At 38.2% G+C, this 5,962-nt stretch overlaps 1 pseudogene; it reads right to left on the bottom strand.

The window, feature by feature from the left end:
• Positions 1–3,536: 3,536 nt before the first annotated feature.
• LOC122735725 lies at positions 3,537–4,001 on the bottom strand (annotated as a pseudogene).
• Between the last annotated feature and the right edge of the window lie 1,961 nt (positions 4,002–5,962).

The raw sequence follows: 5,962 nt of genomic DNA on the forward strand, positions 1-5,962 counted from the left end.
CACACAAGGGAGAGAAAACATAAAAGACTCAATAAAATTAAATGATTTATATTTCTGTAAGAAATATGATACATGTAATTCCTGAGAACTTTGTCATTATTTGGGCAGTGTACATAGACGTCTACATAAGAAAGAAGCATTCTTCACAGACAGAAGGCATGAGTGTGAGTTGATTATGTTAGGATGATCTCAAAAAATGAAGGGCTGAGAAAGAGGGATGCACTGGGAGAAAAGGGAAGGGAACAGTATATCAGGGGAAAATGTCTCACATAAAAGAGGCATGCAAGGAAGAGCTTTTATAGTAAAGGGGAAAATGGGTGAATTAATGGTAAATGCCTGAACCTCACTCTCATCAGAATTCATTAAAAAAGGGACTTCAGGGGAGGGGTGAGGGAGGGGAGGGAGGGAGAAAAATTTGAAACTAGAAGTCGTATAAAAACAAATGTTGAAAACTATCTCTACATGTAGCTAGGAAATAATAAAATACTTTAATAAAAAATAAAAAAGCAAAAAAAGGGACTGCATGGACACAAATAAACTCAGTTGGGTATAGAAAATCTCTCTTACCCAATTGGGAAATGGGAGGCAAAGGGGATAAGAGAAAAAGTAGAGGAGAAAATAAAAGGGAAGATAGATTAAGGAAGACAATGGACAGAAGCAAAACAGACTGAGGAAGGGCAGGATAAAAAGAGAGAGAGAAGGACAGAGGAAAATAGGCAGGAGGCAAATACACAGTTAATAAGTAAAAATAACTGTGAATGTGCATGTGATGAGCTAACTCATAAAATGGAAATGGATAGCAGAATGGATTAGAAACCAAAATCCAACACATTGTATTCAAGAGACATATTTGAAATAGAGAGACACACAGAGTATGTAAATAAAGGGCCTGGGAAGAATCTATTATGCTTCAGCTGAAATAAAAAAGGTTGAGGTAGCATCATGATCTTAAACAAAGCAAAAGCAAAATGGTCATAATTAAAAGAAATAATTAGGGGGCAGCTAGATGGCAGAGTGGTAATGTACCGGCCCTGGATTCAGGAGTACCTGAGTTCAGATCTGGCCTCAGACACTTGACACTTACTAGCTGTGTGACTCTGGGCAAGTCACTTAACCCTCATTGCCCTGCAAAAACAAACAAACAAAGAAATAATTATGGAACTTCTCTGATAAGGGATTCTTTTCTTAAATATATAAGGAACTGAGTCAAATTTATAAAAAATAAGAGCTATTCTTCAGTTGCGAAATGGTCAAAGGATATGAACAGACAGTTTTCATAAGAAGAAATCAAAGCTATATATGGTCATAAAATGCTCTAAATCACTGTAAATTAGAGAAAGGCAAATTAAGAAAACTCCGAGCTACCATTTCACTCACATCTATCAGAAGTGACAAATGGTGGAGGGGATGAAGGAAAATAGTTACTTTAATGAATTATTGATGGAGTTGTGAAGTGGCCCAACCATTCAATCTGAAATGAGAAATATGGAACTATGCTGAAAGTACAACAAAACTGTGCCATACCTTTTGATCCATCAGTGTCACTACTAGGTCTGTACCCCAAAGAGATCAAAGAAAAAGAATGTATATGTTCAACAATTCAGGCTATTAACTAGAAGGCCAAGTACCTGAACTGAAACTTAAAAACTTTGGCTATGTAATGGGAAGATGGAACTCTTTGGAAAAGCCCCTAATACTGATAAAGATGAAGGAAAAAAATAGAAAAGTAGAGGATAAGATGAATACATAGTATTATGGAAACAACAAACATAAATTTGTACAGATTTCAAGAGATAGTGGATGAAGTAAGGGCTTGGTGTGCTATGGTCCATGGGGTCATGAAGGGTCAAATATGACTGTAATGACTGAACAATAACAAGTACAAGATAATTTATTCATTCATTCATTTTTTATTCATTCGTTTGCTTATTCATATATTTATTTGTTTGCTCACTCATCTATTTATTTATTCCTTCCTTCCTTCATTTATTTATTCATCTATCTATCTATCTATCTATCTATCTATCTATCTATCTATCTATCTATCTATCTATCTATTTGCAGGGCAATGAGGGTTAAGTGACTTGCCCAAGGTCACACAGCTAGTAAGCGTCAAGTGTCTGAGGCTGGATTTGAACTCACGTCCTCCTGAATCCAGAGCAAGTGCTTTATCTACTGCACCACCTAGCTGCCCCCCAAGATAATTTAAAACAGCTTTTCTGTGGTGGCAAAGAATTGAAAATTGAAAGGATGCTCATCAGTTTAGGAATATCGTGGAAGAACTGGTATGGCGGCAGACGGGAGACAAAGGAGAGTCCCCCTGGTTGTCCAGGACTTTTGGCGTGGTGAGGGATTTCACACAGGCTGCTAGGAAAGGAAGTTCACCTTTTTCTCTATGGCTATACCAAATAGATCCAAGCTAGGATTTTCCATGCTAAGAGGAATCTGTTCTCAATCTCTCTCTTTCTTCAGTAACATAATATATTTTAATAAATCCTTAAAAGCCTAAACTCTTGCTGAATTTATCAGTGATTTTAACCAGCTTCCCCCCCAAAATCTGGGGAGGGCAGATTAGAACCCACAATTTAGATTTTAAACAACACAAATTCAATGTCCATTCAGCTGCCCTATTTCTTTTTCTAAAGCCCAAGTCTAATCATGTCAACCTCCTACTCAATAAACTCCAGTGGTTCCCTATCACATCCTGAATTTAATAAAAATTCCTGTTTAGCATTCAGATCTTTTTTATTTTATTTTATTTTGCAGGGCAATGAGGGTTAAGTGACTTGCCCAAGGTCACACACCTGGTAAGTGTCAAGTGTTTGAGGCCGGATTTGAACTTAGGTCTTCCTGAATCCAGGGCCAGTGTTTTATCCATTGTGCCACCTAGCTGCCCCCATATTCAAATCTCTTTATAACCCCCATCTTTCTAGTTGTCTCATACCTTATTCCCTACCCCATTCTTGAAAGCATTTAGCACAGCACCTGCCATATACTAGATGCTATATAAATGCTCATTCTTCCTTTCTCTTTCCACTGACACTAGTCCCCTTCTTGTTCTATGAATAGGACACTCAGTCTCTTGGTTCTAGACATTTTCTGTAGCTGTCCTCCAGACCTGGAATGCTCTCCCTCTTCATTTCTACCTTATGACTTCCCTGGTTTTCTTCAAGCCTCAGATAAAATTCCACCTTCTACGGGAAGCTTTTTGCAATCCCTCTTTTCCTATCCCTTTCCTCTGTTGATTATTTCCTATTTATCCTATATATAGCTTGGTTGTACATGTCATTTCCTTGCTATCTCCCCCATTAAATTGTGAGCTCCTTCAGAGCAAGGACTATCTTATACCTTTCTTTGCATCCTTGGTGTTTAGCACTGTGTCTGTCATATAATACATATAAATGTATATGTCAACATACATATAAATGTATGTTGACTAACTAACTGAAGGGATGGACTATCTTTCTTTTTGTTTGTATTCTTTTTTATATACTGGAAATTTTTTTATTATAGTGAAGTAGGATGCTGGACACAGTTTAGATGATTCCAATTTTATTGGCAACATACAAAGCATCATAGTCTGGAGCCAGTCAGACATAGGCCTTCTCTCCATCAGGCTGGATCAGTGTGTTGACCTTGGTCACAGCAATGTCATAAAGCTTCTTTATGGCTTGCTTGATCTGATGCTTGTTGGCCTTGACATCCACAGTGAAGACAAGGGTATTGTTGTTTTCTATCTTCTTCATAGCAAACTCAGTGGTCAAGGGAAATTTAAGGATGGCATAGTGATAAAGCTTGCTTCTCCTTGGGACATTTTTCTGAGGGTATTTGGGCTGCCTTCGGAGTCTTAGAGTCTTAGGTCACTGGAAGGTGGGGGATGTTTGGATCTTCTTTTTGTGTCTATGGACACCCTTCAATACTGCCTTCTTGGCCTTCAAGGCCTTGGACCTGACTTCCATCTTGGGTGAAACAACCACTTCCTTCTTCACCTTCAGAGCCATCTTGGGGGAAAGGTTTTTGTTTGTATTTTTATCCCTTACCTGTTCCCCCCACCCCAGTTTTTTGGGGAAAACTAGCTAATATTTACTGATAAAATCAGAAAGAGTTTAGGCTTTTAAGTATTTATTAAAGTATATTAGAAGTTAGTGAATAGAGAGAGGGTGAGAGCAGATCTCTTATAGAATGGAAAACCCTAGCTTAGATCTATGCGGGATAGCCAGAGAGAAAACCTTGCCTTTCCCTAGCAGCCCACATGAAGTTCTGCTACCATACTGAAGTCCCTCATGAAAAAGAGAGTGATCCAGCGAGCCACCCTCACTTTCCTACTTCCTGTCTCCCTCCCCAAAAGGGGAGGTCCTTCAAGCTGATTGGTTGAGGGTGGTCTCCTGTTGAGGTCATAGTCCACAGCCTCTGAGAACAACACTCAGGGCTGGCCAGGCATGGTCTCAATTTTATCAATCTTAAGTAGGTTCTCAGTTTCTCAGTCCCACCCAATTCAATCAATTCCAAATCAATCTTCAGGTGGGGCCTGTGGGTATCTTCCAAATCCCATTATTTTATCACACCTAGCATTTAGAATAGTGCCTGGAAGATAGTAAGTGTTTAATAAATTCTTATTGTCTTTAACCTTAGAGTGACAAGCAGTTCAATTCTTGGAAGAAATCAACTGCATTAATAAAGGACAATTTTTTAACACTTAGAAAGAGAGCCACTAAACAGCTTAATCAGAAATGGATCTTGTCAGACTAACAATATTTCTTTCCCTTTGCTCCTCAACCCCACAGGATTAGGTGACTGAGTAATTAGTCTATTGCTATAAACACAGTATACTAGAATTTCTGCAAGGCATTTGATAAAAGTCTCCTATTATGTTCTTGCAGACAATGTGGACAGGTATGAGTTATATGATAGTGTAGCTGGGTGGGTTTCAAGCCAGTTGGACAGCAAGATTTCAATTATCCTCATAAGTAAAGTGAAAGGATAGAATTGTACTGACCTCTTAGATCTCGTCCAGGTTTAAATTTGTGGTCCCACAATCCTTTTATAAAAGTATTAAATAAATCATTGCCAAACTAGATATTTTTAGTAGAATGTATGAGTTATCTATTCTTTGTCTTGCTCTGTTTAATATTTTTATCACAACTTGGATGAAAGTATAGATGGAATGCTTATCCAATTCACAAACAAAAATTCCAGGAGGGGTAGCTAACACATTAGATGACAGAACTGGGTTTCTGACAGATCTTACCTTGCTAGAACAATGCACTGAGCTGGATAAGATGAATTCTAACAGGAAAAAAAATGTCCAATGCTTCAGTTAAAAAAATCAGCTGTCCAAATAAAGGATGGATAAAGGATAGATTTGACAATAATTCTTGTGCATGAGATTTGGGAGTTTTAGTGGACTGCACACTTAATAAATGTCAAAACCATGGCATGGTGGAAAAAGAAGTTTTGGGAAGGCACAGTGCCCTAAATGAGGGAGATGATAAACTTGCTGTGTTCTGCTCTAGTCCAACCACTTTGGAGTACTATGTTCAGTTATGGGTGCAATTATTAGAAGCAAGTGTAAAAGAAAGTTACCAGGGTGTTGAGGAAATTCACAGAATCTCAAATGTATAGAAAGAAGCTATCTATCTAGCTTAACATATACATTACTAAGACTGACTTCAACAATATCTCCAATGAAACTCAACCATCCTGCTTTTCATATAGACCTTCAGTGTAATCATCTTCCAAGGCAACCTATGCCACTTTTGACTAGGTTGCGTTGTTAGGCAGTTTTTCACGATGCCCACCCAAAATCTGCTTCTCTGCCTCTTCTACTCATACTTTTGTCCTCCAGGGTCAAGCAGAACAAGTCTAAACATCCCTCTTCCACATCACAAGCCCATTCACATTCTTGATGACCACTATCAGACTCCCCTATTAATCTTCTCTAGTCTAAATATCTCCCACTATG

This window comes from Dromiciops gliroides, chromosome 1 (assembly GCF_019393635.1).
Source record: "Dromiciops gliroides isolate mDroGli1 chromosome 1, mDroGli1.pri, whole genome shotgun sequence".
NCBI classification, from domain to species: Eukaryota; Metazoa; Chordata; class Mammalia; order Microbiotheria; family Microbiotheriidae; genus Dromiciops; species Dromiciops gliroides.